The sequence below is a fragment of the Notothenia rossii genome, assembly GCF_949606895.1.
Source record: "Notothenia rossii genome assembly, chromosome: 9".
NCBI lineage: Eukaryota > Metazoa > Chordata > Actinopteri > Perciformes > Nototheniidae > Notothenia > Notothenia rossii.
In genome coordinates, this window is record NC_136907.1 from 9189514 (window position 1) to 9212290 (window position 22777).

The 22777-nt window shown below is 39.6% G+C and overlaps 1 long non-coding RNA gene across 1 annotated transcript in view; it reads left to right on the forward strand.

The window, feature by feature from the left end:
* Positions 1 to 22777, forward strand: part of LOC307020901 — a 96459-nt gene that overhangs the window by 48630 nt on the left and 25052 nt on the right. The window lies entirely within an intron of this gene.

Consider the following 22777-nt stretch of genomic DNA (forward strand, 5'->3'; position numbering starts at 1 on the left):
AATAATTTCAGAGTGAAGAAAGCGCTAAGCAGAAGACTGTTCATGTGTGCGAATGTGAAAGAAAGGAAGCATGAAAAAGGAACGCTAGACAGCACAATCAAAGGATTGGGTCTAAATGAGCTTAAAGGCATAAATACTTTACTCCCCTTTATTTTTAAAATAGTTTAAGTGTCTTTTGAGTAGCTGCTATGTGACTTGTTTGACTGTGGAGGACTTTCTTCAAAAGTTAGGAATACATACATTTCACATTCATGAGCGTCCACGTTGAGGTCATGTTGGAGAAAAGCGTAGCATCAGCTCCCTGATGGCAAGTAGGGTATAGTGCTGACAACGCATGAAGAGCACACACACACACACACACACACACACACACACACACACACACACACACACACACACACACACACACACACACACACACACACACACACACACACACACACACACACACACACACACACACACACACACACACACACACACACAGGCCGTTTCTCAATCTCGAGGAAACTGGCTTCCAAGCCAATATTTCAAGGATGCTACGTCATCGAGTGCCGCCGAAGGACTGTTCCAATCTCCAGCATACTTGGAATTCCACAGAGGCCGCGTCCTTGGTTTGGGGGACATGTTGAGGCTGCACATGGGTAGACTTCGCGTCCTTAAAATCCCCACAATGCTTTGCACACGGACCAATTTCCCCAAATCTGTGGCGGAAAAAATGTAAGGCCGGTGTGCAGGTGTGTCATATGACGCCCACCTGCACACTGGATGTTTCTCAATCGCGAGGATGCTTGCTTGGTAGCACATGTCTTCCGAGTCACTTCCTTCAGAAGCTAGGCAAGAATCCTTCCTGGCATTTGGAAAACGAAGAGTGGAACAAGCTAGCAAGTGTGCAGGTGTGCGTCATATGAGAGGCCCCGCCTTACATTTTCCGCCACAGATTTGGGGAAATTGGTCCGTGCACAAAGCATTGTGGGGATTTGAAGGACGCAAAGTCCTTCGGCGGCACTCGATGACGTAGTATCCTTGAAATATTGCTTGGAAGCCAGTTTCCTCGAGATTGAGAAACGGCCACTCACTCCATATATTGTGTGTCCCTTGAAGCTCAAAACACTGCATCTTAAGAAAGCATGATAGAGAGATAAAACAAATTACAAGTTTGCGTTAGTTTTCACTTTTTGCATGTATTCCGGAGTAAGTCTTTTGAGCTTTCCGGACTGTATACATGTCCAGAATAACAGAAACAAAACATTTCACAGTACAATCATATATCTGTACAATCAACATTTCTAAATAACAATTAGATCAATACAATTATAACAGCCCTACTGCGTAATGTCCCTACCTGTATGAGCGCAATGGAAAAAACAAATGTACTGGCACAATATCAGAGAGGTATATTGTCATGTCATCTGTATTAAAGCAGTGGAATGGTATCTGGTGATATGTGGCTTGGCCTAAATTACCCCCACCTATTAATAATCAGCCGTGACATGAAGATATTAGGGCTGTGACAAGACCGTTAGTCAGATCCTGTCTAACCCCAATTACAAGCCACATTAGGATTCATTTACATCAAACAAAAGCCTTCCCTTATGACGAGAGGACTTCTTTTTTTAAATATAGAGCCATCTTTTCGAAAATCAACATATTTATTTCCATCATGATGGGGTTTTGTACCGTGTCAGTTTGTCTCAAATCACATTTTCCACAGAAATTATGCCTATTTATCTTGGATTCGACTCATGAAGATTTCATTTATATCCTCCTGGTTTATTATATGATCACTTTTAATGAACAAAAATGTCTTTAAACATTTTTGCTTCATTCTTTAAAAGAATATAAAACCAATGAGCTGTATTTGTGATTCTATCCCACTAATCACCCAACACTGTTCAATCAGTTCTACCAAATCAGATCGAAATGATGTAACTTGTTATAAAACAGTTTAAATATCAGACAGAGTAGTGTAGTAAGAGAGAGACAGGCAAAGTAAGAGAGAACCATTGAGGCCACACAAGATTATATCACATTATATAAAGTCTTCCAGCTGCGAAATCAATCTGGACCAATCAGTTTCAGTCTGAATTTATCCCCGGCTTTCTAAGACTTTCCTATTTGTTGTTTTGTTTGATGTTGTTTGATGAAAGCCTGAAGTGCTGGAACCAGACAAATCATGGTGCTGGACATTTCATGCTTTGACACAAGCTACTGCAACAACTAAATGAGACAAAAATGGCCTACACCTTCTTTATGCCTCTCCGTGACTTACTGGACATACTGAGTTTTATTGCCCATTGCTATTTGAAAAACATAAAAACAATTTTGATTTATATCTGAGAATTTATAACACATGGAATATCGGCTCGGCAACTTGCAATATCATGGAAACAGAGTCTAATGCACTGCAAAATCTCAGATACCACCCACCCAAAATCACAGCTACTCCAAACAAGAGGTACTTGAGCTTCCAAATGTCATGCAATCTCTCCTCATGAACATGCAAATTTATGCTGCTAGGTACTCCAACACCTAATCTACTCTTTAAGTGTATATTGTACCTGCTGTGCAAGTGCTTTATTGTCTATTGTTGTTGAATTATGGCATTTGAAAACAATGAAAGCACAAACACAGACACGCCTTAAGTTTGCCCGATAGATTGTTTTGAATCGATCATTTAATTTGATATTAAAGTCGATATACACTTGATACAAAGTCCAAGTGGATGTGTTTGTATTATGTTTCTATAAAAAACTACCATGAAACACACTGGATGGGTATTAGATTCCTTTAATAAGACTACAGGCTATTAATCCTGACCATTTTTCCATCCTTACGGACAAGTAAAAGGTGGTTGATGGTGTCTGAGATGTTTTGTTTTTAGAAGTAGGTTTTTATAGTCTAGGAGTCGTGTGCTGGAGGATTGCCAGATCTTAACAAGGCTGAACTGTACACTTTACTATATCTGTCGCTTTATATGACTGTCTTATTGCTTACATCTGGTATAGTTAATGGAACACGTAATTATTTTTACAAGCCCAATGTTTTATTCCACTGCTGTGAGTCAACTAACAACCTGTACCACTCTCAAATAAGGAGCATTTGTCTTCTAAATGATTAGGCGACGTATATGCATATTATACACGCATGGAGACACACGCATCTTGAACACTCCACTAGGCAACGAGTTGTGCATATAGAGCAGGTCTCTTAGCTTTCTTCCTTCAAGGTGCAGTTGAAGCTACGGCTCTCCTGCTGTGATGGAGTGGGAGTGTAGCCTCGACAAACATCTCCAGCTATCCCTTGCTCTTTCATCTCATTACGCACACAAATACATGCCGATATAAGCCATGTTCTGTAGACGTACATAGTTAATAACAAAGATTCTAGCCAGCGTTTCAGTGGGGGAGGTTATGTTATTTTGGTTGTGTGTGAGAATGAGATACTAAGCTAAATTGACCATTTTCCACCTTGCTAGAGGCTCAATTCACCGTACAGTGCACATGTGCGATGGAGCACTGGGAGCTTTCTCATAAAGTAATATAAATGGGGCTCTTTAAATGATACCTTCTGATAGGTTTCATGCTGTAGTGATGATACAAGAGACATGTGGTGGTGAGCTTGGAGGATTAACTTCAACTCAGAACAGTGTTCATTTCGTCAACGAAAACTATGACGAACATTTTTCGTCAACGACCTTTTTTACAGGGCTAAGACGAGACGATGACGACCTAAAAATCGATTTTTGATAATAAAAACTATGACGACATTTATATTTTGTTTTTGTTGACGAGATGAGACGGTCCGTCCACACGGCGGCGTGCGTTCAAGCTTCAACGCTTCTGCCCATTCACTTTGAATGGGGTGACTTCAAGCTTTGCCGAACTGCATTGTGGGAGCGTTGCTTCGCTTTGCTCGCTTCAAAAGTTGAGCAATGTTCAACTTATGAAGCTTCGGCGGAAGCATCAGCCAATCAAATCATATGCCAGTACAAGCTCTAGCCAATCAAACCGCGTGCTTGTGTGTCCGGGACGGGAGATTCATGTGATTGGTTGTTGGTCGAGCTTCAGACAAGCTCACCGGCAAGCTTCAACGCACGCCGCCGTGCGTAAGGTGTTAATGGTGGACTATAGGACATTCAAAATGCAGGATATTTCCCCCCAATTGTCCGTCTTGTCTGCACACGTCACTCATTTACACAAGTAAAGTGTTAAGCGAGTGAAATGTTGCTTTACGAATTTCAATACTTGATGCTGTCACCTTGATTCCAATTTCAGATACCTGTATTTGCCTAACTGAATTAATTTAAAGAGAAAACATTTTGACTAAAAGTTGACTAAAATGTAATGATTTTTCATCGACTAAAACTAGGCTAAAACTATGAAGGATAAAAAAGACTAAAATCTGACTATAACTAATAACCATTTTCGTCTAAATATAAAATAGCTTCCAAAATTAACACTGACTCAGAAGCAAGGGTACTGCTAGAATTGTAGAAGGTCCCATGACTAAAGCTGGGCCCTGGAACAATAATTACCCATAATATCTAGCATGTCCCAGGTCTGCTGTCTAGCTCTGAGCTTCTTAAATCTTTCAGAGGCTGTGCACCTGCTCTTTGGCAGGTGGGTAAAAACTCTGTTAGGAGAACTCGGAGGGGCGCAAACTCACAAGATTTCCTGTCGTCCATAAACATACGCACCTGGATATAGTCTGTCTTCTTCATAGATATCCTTGAGCTTCTAAAAGACTGTTGTATTATGTTTGAAAGGCTCTCAAACACACCGCTTTGAATTACTGTAAAAGGTTAAAGTATGTTTAGCTTCTGACATGCTTTACACTTCATCAGCCCCTATCTGGCCTCAGAAAATTGAAAGGACTTTCTTCCCTGTCAATGGCTTCTTTAAAGCCGGGCCATGATTTAGTTCGACTGTCACTGCAGATTTAATGGGTTATATTTCATGCAGCAAGATAGGTAATACAAAGTTTGCAAGGCTTTGAATGCCCCTTTGTGAAAACAGTGACATGTCTGAAGCAAAAATTGATTTAAAAAAAAGAAGAACATTTCACATTTTAGAGCTAACCATCACGTGTATTTTCAAAGAAACAGTGAAGCACACCGATTCCATTAAAACAAAATGTAGTTTCCAAGCTTACCTATTGCACCTGCTGAGAAAGCAGCAGGTCCTTGGAGATGACATCTCATCCTCTTTGAGCACATTCATTTAAACTTAATGTCTTTTTTTAAACCATCGTCAGCAATTTACTGTAGCCTAGTAGGCACTCAGACCTCTGCATACCCCCTGAGACAAAAGGGCTTGTTGTAAAACCACAAAGCCACTGCTCTAAGCAGTCACTTTTACTTGTGCAGACTTTGAATGTACAATGGTGACCTTTGGTGTGTCATTTTCTGTCTGAACTGGGATATGGGTTGGCTTTCTTTTTTTTTGTATCTCAGCAGCTCTCAAGAAATGGGGCTCTAACTCACGGTTCTTCAAGACAGACTATGCAGCCTTTAGTTGAAATTCAAATGCCAGCAGTGCCCACATAATTAGAGTTGACATACAATATCAAGTTTCTAGAGTTCAAACGCCAAGCAGTATGCTACGGAAAGCTAGTCTACTTTAAGGCCCATATACACCGGCCAGTCACCTGAGAAGTCGCCGACGCCGACACCGACTGTTGCGTCGCCGGACTCTCCTGCATATTTTCCGACTTCGCGCACTGGAACACACCGCAAATCCGAGCCGAGCACGTATGAACTGCGCATGCATGAGTGGCAATAACTCTCCTTACCAGCAGGCTGCGGTAGTGTGTATTCATCATTCAAAAGAGGCAACAACCGGAACAACCGGAAGACAGAGAAGAAGAACAGACTCCGTGATATAAACAAACAACAAAGCGTTTTTCCATTCCATTTTCCCTCTCGTCCATTGAAAACATGAACGAACAGGAGCTCTATAAACCGATGAGGTGAAATAGCCGTCCGTGTGTGTTCCATCTTCCATTTCAAATCATTTGTTTACCTCCCTCACTTCCGTTAACGCTTCTCATGCACTGATTCGCTAGATGAACAGCCAATCAGTGTTATCCCTTTGTCCGACTTCCGGTGGTGTTCCCGACGCCGATTCAGCAAGAAAAGGCGTCAGGTCGGCAGAAAAGACCCGAAGGTGCGGCGCACACCACTCCGAATACGGCGTGCCCACGCTCATGTTCGGCCCGACTCCCATTTACTGCCGATTTCGGGCCGGTGTATCTGGGCCTTTAGTTGCATTTTCATGTTGTTGCACTTTAGAGCTGCAGTATATGTTTTAATTGATAACACTGAGCTAAATATATCTATATAAGCTTTATTTCAACTTTGGGATGTTCACACCGATACAAAGGGGGTGAATGGATTTTAGCCTCTGATACTAAAAGTGACATCTATGGATTATCTTAAGGGATGGTACTGTAAGGCATTGTGTCCTAAAATTCCCATTGTATCATTTAAATCATCCTTATGCTAAAGTGACCTGACTCGTGACTATGACACAGAACTGCAAGACCCGTCATAAGAGTTGATCTGCTGCAATGTTGCAAAAAATATATATTTAAAGATATTATTGCAAAAGTAATATATTTCGTATTGATTCATTTTATAACTCATCACTCAACACACTTCTGCCAAATGAATTTTTCATAAAGCCAGTCTACTCAGTATTCACTCAATGTTACACAACTTCTCATCCAATGCGTGTGTAAAGGTCAAAAGTAAGCAGCTTCTGTGAGTTAGCGACCAACGCTAACCATCTTCTCTGGCTGGTCAAGTACTTGTTCAGTCTGAGTATACTGGTCAGAATCCCCCCATGGTCAATACGAGCAATAATTGATTGATTGATTTAGCATCTCCCTCTTGCAAAATTAAGGTAAAAACTAAAACACATAGATGGATTGAGAACCAAATATTTGCAGTTATCACACTAAAATGTTTTTTTTGTTCATATGTAATCAATCGAAATACATGAAACCCTTTCACACATGCATGGTATGTATTATTCATACATTACACCGGAGGAGCAGAATCTAAAAACACACATTTCTAAGTCAGTTTAATCGTACATTGAACAGACTTCACACAACCAGCCAAAGAGTTGAAATTGTAATTCATGTCTGATTCAGCCAATGTGTGAATAAAGAAATCTAGAAGAGTGGCATGGCGTGTTGATGAGGTTTTAATGTGGCTCTAAATTGTAAGAAAACAAACATCCTAGGAAGAAGAAGAGCTGCAAGGAAAACCAATATTCTTGTTTTTGTTCGCATGCTGATGGTGTTTTATATATATATTCTTTTAGAGGTAAGCTACATTTCTATTCATCTTGGTTTTTCCTGCTTATCTAATTAAACCTTAAACTATACACATTTCTTGTCCTCAGCTAAAGCAAGCTATAAACACAGAATACTGACATGCCAACCCTCTTTTTAAGTGAACATGCTTAACTTAACAAACAGTGCCCATTCAGAGATCCACAGTAGAGAGACATATTGGATTTGGGGCTGTGTTTCTGCTCACCTGATGACTATAATATGCAATCTTCTTTTCACTCTGGTTTGGTCTCCACTAACTGTTGTGACACATGTGACTCCAACATCTACAGTAGAAGCTGACGGTCCTTTTCTGATGTTTGGTGCTCATCTGGTTGTGCACACAGCTTTTATGACATTGTTTTCACTCAAAGCTGCAGCCTGCTGTCTGTGGCTAGAAATGGTGCAAATTGGAGTGAGATGAAACTGTAAAGCTTGGGGCCGGAAAGCAGACCCCTGATTTAAAGGCATGGTAAAACTGAAGGGAACTGAACATTTGGTTGATCATTTAATGTGGATAAATTACTACAGTATAGGTGACACTTTAAACACAATACTCCTTCAGAAGGTTTACGCAAATGTCAATGTAACCTGGTTCAGGATGAGGCCCAACGTGCAAAATGTTAGCTTTTTTCAAAAGTTTAAAAAATAAATAAAAGGGAAATTTAAATCACAATACATTGATGATATCATCATGTTTGAACTTGAAAATGCTCAAGCTGTTCCTATGTAGTTTCAGTAAAAGTGCTCAAAAGAAGGCAACAAAACACCATGGTAACACATTGAATATAATATTTGATGTATTAAAAACCTTTTCTTTGACCATGAAAGCTTGCATATAGGTATCTACTGCATGGAGTAGTTACTCAATGGGCCTTTTCATCCCTTCCTGAAATCAGAAAAGGAAATATCAAAGCAGATTTTATGTCGCTGTGTAAAAGACCTGAAAGAGTGTCCTCACCATATATTTTCAGCTTGGTGTCACAAAGTAGGAAATTAAACAAAACATGTGGCATAACTCTTGGCACCTTCTATAGTGTGCTAAAGGCAAAACAAGCAGGCCTAGAGGGAGAGAGAGGAGCAGACGGGAAGCTTTAGAAAACGCATCACACATTTTCATACATATTTATCATGGATAAACAATGATTTCAAAGTAAAAGAGGTAGCTTTGTAAAAGTTTGCATGCAGCAAACAAAAAAAGTGCATAAGGCATTTGGGGGCACATTAAAATACTACTTGTTATTAGCCCAAACTTTGCGAGGAAACCAAAGCTTATCTTAGTTTTCCACATGCTCTCAAAATTATCTGCGCAGGTGCTTGGTGCCTCTAAGACACGTGGATGGCACTTCTAACCAGCAGGCAGTGACTATTTAGTCTTGTTCAAATGGCACATTTAACAATAATTATCATGTTACACATTGTACTCTCTGGAAGAGTGTGACTTAGGAAAATGTTAAAGTCTAATAACAGGCCAATAAACTTCCTGTGTGAATGTCAGTTTTATATAAAAGGTTCCCCAGTAACTCCATGCCGACTGAGAGCAGAGTTACCGGTTGACATTCTGCTGAAAGTTAATCTGTGTAATCTATGATTGTAATGGATGTTAAAAGTTCACAACACTTCCACATTGGTAAATGGTAAATGGTTGGTAATGTCATATACCATATGGCAACAAATATTACTAAAAGTTTGATAGCTAAGATATTCCAGGAGAAGACCTATAAGTTGGTTAAAAAACGTTTTCCTTAATTATGTTGTTCAAGTGGTAGTGTGGGTGTAATATGTAATATATAATGTATATCTGTGAATACAGTACTGTATAATGCCTGAAACTGTGGTTAGCGCTCAGTTTAAAAAAAAAAAACACAACCCTAAAATGTAATTGGAAATAGTTTTTTTGTCTCTGATTTAGGTATAAGTGGAGTATAGAAAGTAAGACCAAAAGGCGTATTATGTTAGTATGTGATGATCATGAAGGTAGCATTTCAGCTTACTGTATTTATTGTAACATACTGTTCCCTATTCATGTGTTCAAACTGGATGAACCTGCACAACTACAGGCAGAAATCCCCAACTAAATCCTCTAACTACAGCGTTATTTACCGTAATTGTCAGCTAAAACTTCAAGTAATTGGGGAAAAACTGTCAGATTATGCTTTATTAAGCCAACTGGGGGGAAAAGTGCTGAAAGACTATTCTCACCTCATGCCCTGTCACTTCATTTAGTAAAAATGAGACACTGGCCAATCGTCTACCAGAATTAAGGACTGCTATTATGACAGTGGACTATCGCTTGCACATTTGTTGCAGTAGATTTTAAGCAAAAATGCAGATGTTATGAAAACACAACTGCTGATGCAACACCATTAGTTTTCTCCTTGCTGCTTGGTCTCGTTGCATTAGATGTTATGGCCAGTTTCATACACGGTTTAATACAATTCAACTTCAGTAAAGAGGTTTACTGTATGTGGAGAATTTGCAATTATGATTTATTTATTGCTGATACAGCCTGATGATTTTTCAATCCATTTCCCTGGTGCATTCAGCAAAGTTGTTATTCTAACATTGTGGCACGTCTTCGCCAATTACATTTCATGAAGGTTATTTATGTAGTTTATATTACAAATACATAACAATTAGACTGTTCTTTGGTCGTGTGTGTGTTTGGAGCGTAAGTAAGCTGGGTAGTTTTGTTGCCATGTTGCACATAAATGTAAGGCTGTCAGAAAAGATAGATGGATAGATAGATAGATAGATGGATGGATAGATAGACGGATGGATGGATAGATAGATAGATAGACAGACGGATGAATAGATAGATGTATAGATAGACAGATGGATGGATGGGTGGATGGATAGATGGATAGATAGACAGATGGATGGACAGATGGATGATAGATAGATGTATAGATAGACAGATGGATGGATGAATAGATAGATAGATAGATAGATAGATAGATAGATAGATAGATAGATAGATAGATAGATAGATAGATAGATGGATAGAAACTGTAGATACTTCCTTTATGTATCATGTCGCTCTCTTCTCTTGTCCTGGAAATGTGGAAATATGACTTTCATATTCCTCCCTCTAGCAACAGTCAGGAATGATAATGTGTCTGGTTTAAGCCTCTATAGTTATATCCTTCATTTAACACTGCTTTACAAACTCTTGCGTGCTTGCACACATACACAGTGAAGGGGCTGTGGAAATGGCAGAGGGAAAGGAGGGACACGATGATAATATTCATATGATCTAAAAGAGGGCCTTTAAAGGGGTGGGACGAGTCTTGAATAATGGATAGTGGTAAGATAGTTGTTATCATAAAATCTCGGCCTCTGAAGTGTTGTTCAGCAGTTTGAGTGCAAGGATCCAAGATCACACACCTCTTGTGCTTCAATGTGAAGAGCAGCATTTACACATAATGAGTACTTCAGTTAGGTACAGTAATTACACTCGTATGATCACAAAAACACATGAAATCACATGGTCCACACAACAAGAGGCTGACACCTTTACAGTGCACAAAGAAACTAAAGCACCCCACTGGTAAAATATCCTAAATGCCATTTAAATACATATTTAACCCTTTCTCGCTGACCACAGATATTATTTACTGCTTTCATATAATATACTGTTTTCCACTATAAAGAAGAAGCAAGTAAACACATTTAAATCACGCACTGGTAGAAGTGTGAAATTAGTGTGTTTGGAAAACGTGTTGGAAAAACTTTGTTGATAATCAACTCTTAATTTAATTTTTTTTTTAATCTAGTAACCAATATGGCCATATTCTGATTTAATGGCACAATAAAGACAGTGAGACACATGATTGGTCACGCTTTAGAACGTTCTTGAATTAGAAAAACAGAGATGGAATAAAGTAATATTGTGGCTAATTTTGTGCTCCCAAACCTTGAAATGAGGGCATAATGAGAAACGCTCCGGCCATGGTCTGATCCCTCCTTATCTAGCCACGGTCTCTCATGAATAACTATGGATGTTATTTTGTCTCTGCACCAGATCTTTACACTGCTCCTCCGAGTTACCCAATTACTTATGTGCTCAATTGTAGCATCTAGGTCAGGGGGCAGGGTTGGGGGGGGGTTTGTGTGTGGGTTGAGGCAGAGAACACTTTGTACACAAACACAATTTGTTTTCATAATGTATTTGTGAAAATACTGTATAATAGTAAATACAAAATGGCTGTCTTGTGTTGCTGTACCACATCCAACATCCACCGTATTTAAGTATGTTTTTGAAAATACTGCAAGAGTGGGTAAAATACCTTTTGAGAACCAAAAGCTTAGATTAAAAACATAAAATAAACCCTCAACATTCAGAAATCTACAACAGGCACGTCATTGCTGTTTTGGTAACGGTGTAGAATCGTCAAGCTGAGAGAAAGCTGCTTGTGTCTTTAAGGTTATTAGTACAGAATACCTTTTCAGAAAGAATGTCTCACTTTAACAGACAATGTAGTACAAAGATGGCCTTGAGATCATCACCTGAACTTCTCAGCTTCTCTCATGCTTTGTTCCCAGGTTTAAAAGTGTTTTTGTTTGTGTGTGTTGAGAGGTTGTTGCGGAGTAAAAGCCCCTCACTCAGCCTGGTGCATTTGCATTCATACATACATTATAAGGGGTTTACTCTAAAACTACACATTGTAACAATTGGCTCCATCTAACTCTACTTTGAGCATAATGAAAAATACGTCTAATTGAAATGTTTTTTTCTGAAAAAGCGATATAATGCAGGCTGAAACACTTCCAACGCTTGGAATGAAAGTTATTATTCAGTCCTGAGATGATAAAGTGAACTCTCAAACACATAATGGAGCCCTGGTGGTGCATTTCCGCCTTAAAGGTAACATTTAGTCTCTATAAATAAAAAAACCTGACTACAGGTGCAGTTAAGTCGATAAGCATGCTGATTTAAGTGCTTGGAGGTGCTCGGTAAAAAGTCAGCCACATGCTGCCACTGAGAATGGATCAGTCCATGAGATTTCAAGCCCTTCTCAAAGTACCATTGACTCTACTGGTTGAGTTACGCATTATGTATTCTGTTTCTACGAAAGGAGTGGGAGTGATTTTCATAATCGCATTTATGATTATATAGTACCATTATTAAGTACTTCCTGGTCCCTTGAATGTCCAAATGGAGGAGTCAATACAAAGACATGCAAGATCTCCAACAGGTTTAATTCTACCGTGGCTTGATTTCGTCTTACATTTTAGGACTGCATTGGTGGGTGCTTTCATTACTTGAACTACAATTGTTCAGAAATGATGTCCTTTCCTTCTTTTGTTTAGTTTATTTTCATTGTAAAAATATTGTATGGATGTAACAAGTACATCAGTCTTTAATTTTTGATAGAGAATTCATCTGTTGAATGGAAGAAAAAGCTCTTTCAGATTGGCCACTTGTTCAGAGTCCCAAAAGGACCCTCAGCTCTCAGCCTTTGTTTATCCCATCTCATCTTTCAATTAAGTCCTAAGCCGTCATTTGCTAATTGAACACTGTATTTAGCTATAAACCTTATAGCCATTAAACGATAATTTTGTTTCAATGATGGTGATAGTCCCTTTTAGCTTCCTTCAAAACCAAATGATACAAACCTTTGTCATTGGCAATGGTCATCACTCTCATTATTACTACATTAATAACTGTATCTTCAAAGTGAATAGACCATCACGTCTCTTTCTTTCTTCTTGTCTGCAGTTGATAGTTTTGTTGGCATTTTGCTTGGATTAAACTTGCATAAGTATGTTAACATGCTTAGACTGTGTTCACATTACAAGCCTCGGAACACAATTCAGATTTATACTCTGATCAGATTTTTTTATTTGGTTTCTTCATTTCTTCTCTTAAAATGGCCAATTTAACCCTTCCGGTATGAACCGGTAATAATTAAGACTTTACCTGCCGCAGGCTGTTCTATGAAAGTAAAAAAGGAAGTCCATTGAAGTCTACAATTATGGTTTGATTTGTAAGTTGAGGTGCGGTGCAAGCCTGCAAATTCAGGAGCAAAAGATAAAGACTATGAAGAGAAAGAGAGACAAATGTTTAATAATGGCTCTTCGTTGCCAATACTTCATTAAAGAGGGGTGGGATCTGGGCTTGAATGGCCTCGCCAAAACAGATTTTAACAACAGAATTGCGACAAATATTGATCTAGAGTGACTTAAAGGTTGTGTGTGGGGAAGCTCTGAAATAGACAGGGTGTCCGCGGGTTTTAAAAAGTATTAAACGGCATTTTCCAAGGTATCACATTTTGTAGCTTGTTTTCAATAAGTATATAAATGGTCCAAAGAGGTTGTATTCTACAGTCTGCCTGAATGTAATCATTGCGTAGGTGTGTAGTGTGATTCTGTGTAGTTTATTTATGGCATCCCGTACGACTTGACGTCATCTGAACAGGACATCGCACGCTCACTGCTTGATAGCGGGCGAAGGTCCGTTTACGCCGGTTGCTAAGCAACATGGGGAAATGCAAGTCTGCGTCCAAATGGTTGGAAGATAAGGAGGAAGGACAATCAATACTGAATATAGTCAATGTGAGGTAAAGTGTGTCGCCAATGTAACCAGTTAAAACTCCAAGTGGCAATGAGGTCTTAAAATGTGTGGAAAGGGTTTTAAAAAAGGTCTTAAAAGGTTTTACATCTGACTTCAGGATTCCTGCATATACCCTGATAGATCAAATGCTCATGGAATGGATAATGAAAGCAAAGTAATGCATATGTGTGCGTGCTTGTGGTTACATTTGTCACACATCTTGAATTTGTCCCACACATTTAGAAGATTTTTAGCTAAATGTATAATCCTGAATTTAATATATATATATATATAATATATATTTTACAATGTAAATAGGAAATTACCTCCCGCATTCTCACTTAGTGGCAAGATGGCAGACATGGACATTAGGGTGTGTTTGCGTGTCTGTGTCTTGAATACACACAGTTTGTTTTAGCACATGAGCATGGGTGCGGGTTGGTATCGGAAGAAACCGTTGAGAGTTTCCGTCTGTTTTTCTGCCATCACACTGTGAATGTCTGAGCCACATTTCCACAGGTCATCTCTTACTGTACAGATGGCTCCCAATCCCAGAAGCTCTTTGTCTGGGCGAAGGACCCTAGTGCCCCCCTGTTGCCCTGGTGCCCTGGTGCTAAGGCTTGGAGCTACTTGATGCCCAGATGGAGTGTGCTATCACGTCTCATATGTGTCCAGTCACACACACACACACAAACAGACACACACACACACACACACCCTCAGCTTGCTGTCCTCTTGATTTTCTGCCCTACTGCCTACGATGTTAGGACCTCATTTTGTCCTCACTTCAACCTATTGCCCTTCTGTTGTCTCTTGTCTTACACAGATCTGCACTGTGGGACTTTTCTCTGTACAAGGTATGAGCTAACATGGGATAATCTGCTACTCAGTCTACCGTCAAATCTCCCTCGTGCTTCATCTCTTGTCAAAACCTTAGGCTGAACCTAAGACTGTCAAATAGTGAAGTAAAACAAATGTTTAACTCTCTTTTCAATAAGACTACAGACTCCTCCAGTTTTCTCTCTCCCCTTGGTTTGGATCCAGTATTCCAATATTGATCCTAACACACTGGTTCCCATCATATTCACTCATTCAGCCTCTAAATCTGGTGGTAAATATCCTTGAGAGACTATGTGATATCTATCCTTACTTTGAGAAATAGTATATTGACTCCAAACGGAAGGCATGCATTGAGCTGTCTTCATCCAAGGACTGCTCTTCTATTATTTAATGAATGGCTCACCAGGGGCACAGGTATCATGAGAAAGGTAAGCTGGATGTGCTGTTTAAAAGACTCTAAGTACAGACTCTCTCTGTGTGTGAATCTATAACATTATAATACGAAACAACTAACACTTCAGGCTTAGCTGGGTTTAGCCATGTGGAAACTAAAGGGACTCTGAGGGTCTTTGAGGGTTGAGGCTCTGCTTATATCATTAGAGGGAATCTGCAAGGTTGCGTAGCTCCGCTTCAAAGAGGAATACCCCACTTGCCTAGCAAGTAATTAATAATTCACAAGGCAAACAAACAAACATTGATCTTTCAGAGTATACCTTTTTAAAGCAAGAAAATGTGCACACTCCACATACTGACATCAGTGCATATTGTGCGCATGTGCATACAAACACACAAAGTTAGTCAGGGAGGAGTGTTGAAATACTGTAGCACCCACTTTAGTGTCATTGGCATAATTAATAACTTACTGTCCTCGCATTCTTTTGCTGGTGCATTGGTTCACGCATACACACACACACACACACACACACACACACACACACACACACACAGACACAGACACACACACACACACACACACACACACACACACACACACACACACACACACACAGACACACAGACACACAGACACAGACACACACACACACACACAGCACACTTCCTGTTGCCCTTTTAGGCAGACACTACAGAAGTGTCTTCCAATACAAATCAATTAAATGGCTCTCACGAGAGAGCTGTAGCATTTGCAGTTAGTGCCTCTCCACCAAGCAGAGAGAGACAATGCAACCTGTCAAGTCTTTCCAAGCCCTGACCAAAAGTTATGCTAAGACAAAGGTGCAGGTGTAGACTGGAACTAAAATTGCATGAGTAATCAAATATTTTCTTTCAGCCTCTGTCTAGGTCACTTTTAGTGTCCCTGGGTTGATGTGCAAACTCAGAGAAAAATGTCTGAAGCTGCTTAGATTAATATGGTAGGTGCTTTTAACACTTCTTAAACCGCACACATTTTTTAGGGAATATGGTTAAGAATAAGTCAATTAGGGTCAATGTTTACTGTAAAAAACGGTTCTTGTATTATTTAACAAATGGCCCTATCATTATTTATTACTAAACTGTTTATAAATGTAAGAGTATCTTTTAACACAATTCATAGTTTGTGATTGCCTCTCTACCTGTGTTTCCAAAGAATCGTCACTCTCTTTCTGTCTCCTATACACCCATCCATTCTCTCTGATTAAACTATAATTGCAATCAGTATGAATTGTATGCAATAATTATGTTTGTTCTTAGATTTTCTCAATTTCTTTTTTTATGCTGGACCTGATTTACTAGAAAATCCTCGTAAAACCTCCCCTTCTCAAATGCACTCACATGACCACACATACACATTATACTGCCTAAACCCAACAGAGAAAAACCCTTCCTCTTCTCACAGCTGTCACACTCCATTTCTCACAGAGGAGCAAGCACCTATCAGCCAACAATCCAACTTTACGTCTCCCTTTGCTCGTGTGTGTGTGTGCAACCATTATGGTACATGTTTACAAGCCAATCACTTTTGGCAGTTGTCACAATTATTCGGAATTATAAACAGAGGAGTGCGCAATTCATACATGATATGACCTCTGACATGGCTCCCTAGGCATAGCTGCTTATCTTTGCATATGATTGTACTCAAGGGTGTAACTTTGGTTTGAGAAGTGGGGGGGGGGGGGACAAAACAGGGGGTCCTCCGCAATGAAACATTTTCTCAATTTAATTCCATTTCCTGCCTTTCTACAAATATATTAGGGACTATAGTGTTATGAAATCCAAGAAAAATGTGTAGTGTATATAATGTGTGCACACTTATCTAGTATCCTATCCATGTGAACCTGTTTTATTTGGGATGACCTCACATCCTCTAGGGGGGTAGACCCCTGTCCTAGGAGTACTCTCAGTCTTGAGAGGTCATCAACCTCCTTGAAACCTGGGATTACAGAGTTCAACTTGTTCCAGTAAATGCTCCTTACTTGGTTGAATGTTTGGCACTTCAGGAGGATGTCTGTCTGTCTGTCTGTCTGTCTGTCTGTCTGTCTGTCTGTCTGTCTGTCTGTCTGTCTGTCTGTCTGTCTGTCTCTCTCTCTCTCTCTCTCTCTCTCATCTAAATAATAATAATAAACACATTTAAAAAGTGGGGGGGACACAAATGGGATTTAGAAAAGTGGAGGGGACATGTCCCCCCTGTCCCCAGTGGAAATTACGCCCATGAGTGTTGTATAACTAAAATGATCTATACTGTATACATAATGTAGGTGAGCCTGTTCAACCAAATGGAGCCTGCCTATTTTAAACCTCAGTTATCAGCTTATTCCTCATCGACTTTTTTGGAATAGATGAGAAATGAGGCCAACTTCTTCCGCTCAGTCTTGTTTGTACTGAGTAAGTACCTCGACAGTGGTCAAACTATATTCACTCCCCTGTCACATGAACCTTCAGGAGCACCCATGGATGTAATGAGTCTCCAAGTTCTTCCCTCAAAGCAATAATCTCCCAAATTAGACACTGATACTGTTTAGTAGAGAGGAAGAGGTCTGTCTCCAGTGGGGGGGATATTGTGGGCCACATACTATTTATATCACTTTATTTTCTTTTTGGTGACTATATTATATTCACTCAAGTGGGATATGACATATTGCATTTAAAAAAGAAAGTATAGACATATCGCCACACTCTTGCTCAAACAGTGGCAGACTATTACAAATAACTACCCAAGCATTTATTTTCTCATGTCTGTGTATATGGAGCTAAAGTAGAACATTTTAGGGACAGACAATGACCTACCTATGGGATTTGCAGGGGAAGTAACAGTTTTGGAGAAATGAGGGGGAAAAGTGACGGATTGACAGGCATCCAGAGAGAGATGTGAAGTGATTGGCATGGGGAGAACCAGTGATTGATAGGCATAAAAAATGTAACTGATAGCTCTGACAGCTTGGTGCAGGAGGAGGTGGTGGTGGTGGTTGTAGCCAGTCACTTGACAATACGTCAGAAGTACAGCATGACTGTCTATTTACCTCCCTGCTGACCCACACACACACACACACACACACACACACACACACACACACACACACACACACACACACACACACACACACACACACACACACACACACACACACACACACACACACACACACACACACACACACACACACACACACACACACACACACACACACACACACACACACTCATATTTCAGACATGCAATAACTAATAAAAAAAGTGTCCCTCTACAGTAATTCTGCCAGCTCTCAGATTCTGCTCTCTACCCTCTTTGGCTTGACCAATTACGGTGGACCGGCTTCTGCTTTGTGTCTGAATATAAACAGCAGCCTCTCATCTACAATCAATGGCAACACTTACAGCAATTAGCCAAGCCTAAGGAAATATCTGGAGCTGCATGAGAGTGTGCTTAAACACCATTAAGGGTTCAAATGGCCATTCAGGATTGGCATCCGCTTAAAAATGTAAATCTCGAATGATCGTTTCCTCTAAGAGTGCTTGTGAGAGACTTTCAGAACCATTTCCATCTACATTAGCGGTTTTTATTTGACACTTGTGCCAAAAATACTCCAAAAGAAAGACTTTCAGTGATGTAAATAGGATTAGCCAGATCAAAATCTCTGCTTCCTGAATCACAATTACAAGAATTAATTCCTATGGGAGTGAGCAGGGGAGGTAGGGACTTATTTTGGGCACACATTTTTGGCAGAAAAAAGTCCTGGATACAGCACAACAGAGAGCACATTCTCATCTGTGGGAATGTCTGGTGTGATGTGTAATATGTGTATTTGTGGGCATGTGTGTATTTCTGTCAGAATGATTCTCCATCTCAGTAAACCTCTGTAATTACATCCCAACAGAGGGAGGAATTAAACCAGTTTCATCTATTGGGATGATGAATATGACATCATACTGTTATATAGACTTCATATCTGCAGACAAACACACATAAATCTCCTCCTGTGATGGTGCTGCTCTGAAGGCTGTGTAATTAAACATTGTTATATGAGAAAGTGAATTAATCTATAGTCTGTGAATGTGCCATCGGGATACGGTTGATGGCAGGCTGTGTTACAGAGAGGATGATTTAGCTGACGAGGCGGGTCATATAAAACCTGGGAGACTCAGTCAACGGTGAGCAGAAATGGAGTATAATTTGCGAGCTTCCTAAATGATGCCACTTTATTCATTTTTCAGCGTTGAGTGTCATATTGATGGAAGAAAGAAAGTCACAAAGAACATGATGGAACGTAGAAAGTCACAGAGGAAAAAACACATGACTGCAGGCATTTCAGAGTCTCTGCATTTATGTTCTGATATCTGCATCTGTGGTTACATGTCATTTAAGACATCCTACCGCTATAGAAAGTAACTTCCTGTCACTCTTGTTATAATGCTTAAATGTAATTTTAGTATAACCTTGGTGAAGTGATTAGCAATGTGTTATCCTGGGTTTTCGGGTCAACTGTCTTCAACAACGAGTGATCATACCATTTTAAACATGACTTGAAGGAATTGCATTGCACTGTACCTAGATAGTTCTCAAACAGATTGATTTTTATTAAGTTACGATTTTTTCGCTTATTTCTCATATTTTCTTTGCTTGCTTTATGGGTAAGTGCTTAATTTTCAATATAATGTAGATTAACACCATGGACTGTTTAGAACAAGGATATAGCGTCCCTGATGTTACCCAAAGGTTCCCGAAGTGCCATAGTGAAGCTCAATTTGGTTGGCTCAGCAGGGAATGTTAACTTATGGCACATAACTATCACTAAAATCAGCACTGCCCATAACTATACATAACTATAAGCTTTAGAGTTGCTTAAAAATTCACACTCCCACATAGTTGTCTGCTTCGGCCCAAACCTTTTTGCGATACCAGGCTGCATGTAAACATGTTCCTTTCTGCTAAGTTGATTATTTTAACCTGGGGGTCTTCTAACATGCCATATGGGCATTAGCATAACAGTTGTTTAGCTGTTATAACTCCTCCTCCGCATACTGGTGCAATTCCAATGTCAGCATCTCTACAACTGCTATTTAACATAAGCATGAAGTGTCCAAAGTTGGTCACAATCTCCACAGGTTACCTTTAACGACAGACCACTTCTGGTTATTGGTTGTTTCCTCCACATAAAGCCTGCACAGACTTCTAAGATTACACGTAACAACAATTTGTAATGTCACAGACAGACGCTTGTTAGGATACCTGGCAGGAAGCCAATTATACAGGGCAGTCTGTCACAAAGATATACAGTACATGCATGAAGTTAGTTAAGAGCTTAAGCAATTATAAATTGTTGTTGTTGTGTTATACTCTACTTAATCATAGGATTTCAAATAAAAAAAGCACGATGTTAAGTTATTAGCCTCTAATATTCATATTTATATTTATATGCTATAAGGTTGTTGTTTTTTTGACAAGAGCATTTTTCATTCAAACTATAACTGTAATTGTGTGTGCATGCATGTCTGTGCGTGTTATTTTTTCGGCAAGCTCAAGACCTATGGGAGCCAATTAGAGTGTAATGTTGAAAATGACAAAAGATAGTCCGTTTGGTCCAGCCCACCCGTCTCTGCCTTGTATCCCCCTGACGTGATAGCCAAACAGAGGTTTAATAAGAGAGGTGGCAGGCACTCTCATCTCCTCTCAGACACACAGGAAGCCCAGCGGTCACACAGTTTGGGTTTAGATGAGGTCACTGCCCCTGTGGGCTCAGCTGGAAGAAAGGAGACAGTGAAATAAATGGACAAGAGACTGGAGAGCAGGAGAACCAGTTACTGAGATGAAACCTGGTGTGTGCCACAGAAATATTATACAACAGAATATGGGATGAGATTACAGATCAAATGTGTCCTTTATAACTCGAAGTCAGAGCAATTTCTCCTGTGAGGGAAATGTAGTTGAACAGGTTCATCTTTCTACCTTTTTATTTTTCAAAACTTATTTCAGTGGTTATTTTGATGATTCAGGAAGAAGACCTTCAGTGACTAAATTACAGACAGACAGACGTGCTGAAATAATTATTCATATATAGTTGTAACTTGTAATCATGTAACCCTTCCACTTGAACAGTATAATATAAAAAAAGAAAGGATCTGGTTCCTTACCATAAATAATTGCTTTATGTAATAACCATATATTAGTAATGATATTTATAGTCGTTTATGTCATTATTGAACAAACACTTTTCCAGTTATCTTATATCAAATTAAATTGATGTAATATCTGCACTGCCAGCAGCGAAGAGACGGTATAAACAAAAAAATACCCCCTCATGTGTTGATCTGTATCTTTGTTTTTCAAATGTTCAGAGCCTAAAACTGTTTAATTTAAAAAAAACGTGTCTTATCAACAAATGGCATTGCAAAAAGTGATGTTTTAATGAGAGCTTGAGGCACATTGGGTGTTGATTATAAAGTGGAATGCTGAGCTGCATATTAGAGTTTGATAGGTATTACCTTTATTCTACAATCTGTGGCTGTGGATCATTTCCGATGTCAGTTGATAAGTTGGATCAGCCAAAAGTTGAGGTAGATTGTAAGAATCTTTTTTCTCTTTTCTTTTTTATACAGGAGTCTGTCAAATCCACCAATGCACGTAGAACAGATGTATATTGCAACGTAGCAGTGCATTGTCTTAATTTTTTTTCTGATATTCCAAATCAGCCCTTTGAGTCTGTAACTTCCTTGTCTCTAAAACAAGCCAGCATTCCCCAGAGACATAGCTTTACAGTGAAGGTCTCCGGCAGACGTGACAGTTGGGAAGCTGGTTCCTGCTGTTTTGCTCTACATACTCCTTCAACTTGGATATTCCTTTGTTTCTTTCTGGTTGTCACACACGCAAAGCACGTAGGGTGCGCCGAGGGGCTTTTTCGTATGTCTCATTGCAACATGTTGTACATTTGCAATCGCCTCACAGCTCCTTGATCTTTGCAGCCTAGAGTTGGGACTGAACAATATTCAAGGTTTTGTCTTCCTGCCATATCTGAGTGGTTGATAGTTGCCTGTAAATCACAAGTATGAATCATTTACATGGAGGACTTACCTTGCGCACAGGACATGTTCACCTTTACACCCACTTTAATTGCAGGTGTCTCCATCTTTCAGCATGGCAAGGTTTAGTTAGTAGCTAGTCCAGGAGGAAAATAATGAAGAAACTCAAGTTGTTGTTGCAATAATAATAGGAGCACCATCCTGTGAACAAGGAAACCAATCAGGGGCTGGGAATCTGTCAAGTGTTGGAAACTCTGTCCAGGCCCATGTTAGCTGTTTGCATTTTTATTGTGTGCAGGTTAGCATTTAGCTCAAAGCATTGCTGTGCCCAAGTACAACGTCAAAGCCTATTCAGCAAATTGCTCCGGATTGCATGAGTAGAAAATCCAACAAGCTTTCACAAGCACAAAATGAGGTCACACCTAGGGCTTCTAAAAGACACAGATGCAGACACACATACAACACACACATTGCCATGTACTCATGTGTTCCTTGGTCCAATAGTAAATCACTTTACTGTGGATGTGAAAATGCATTTAAATGGAGAGAATGGACCTGGCTAAACAGTGAATCATCCTTATTCCATCCATC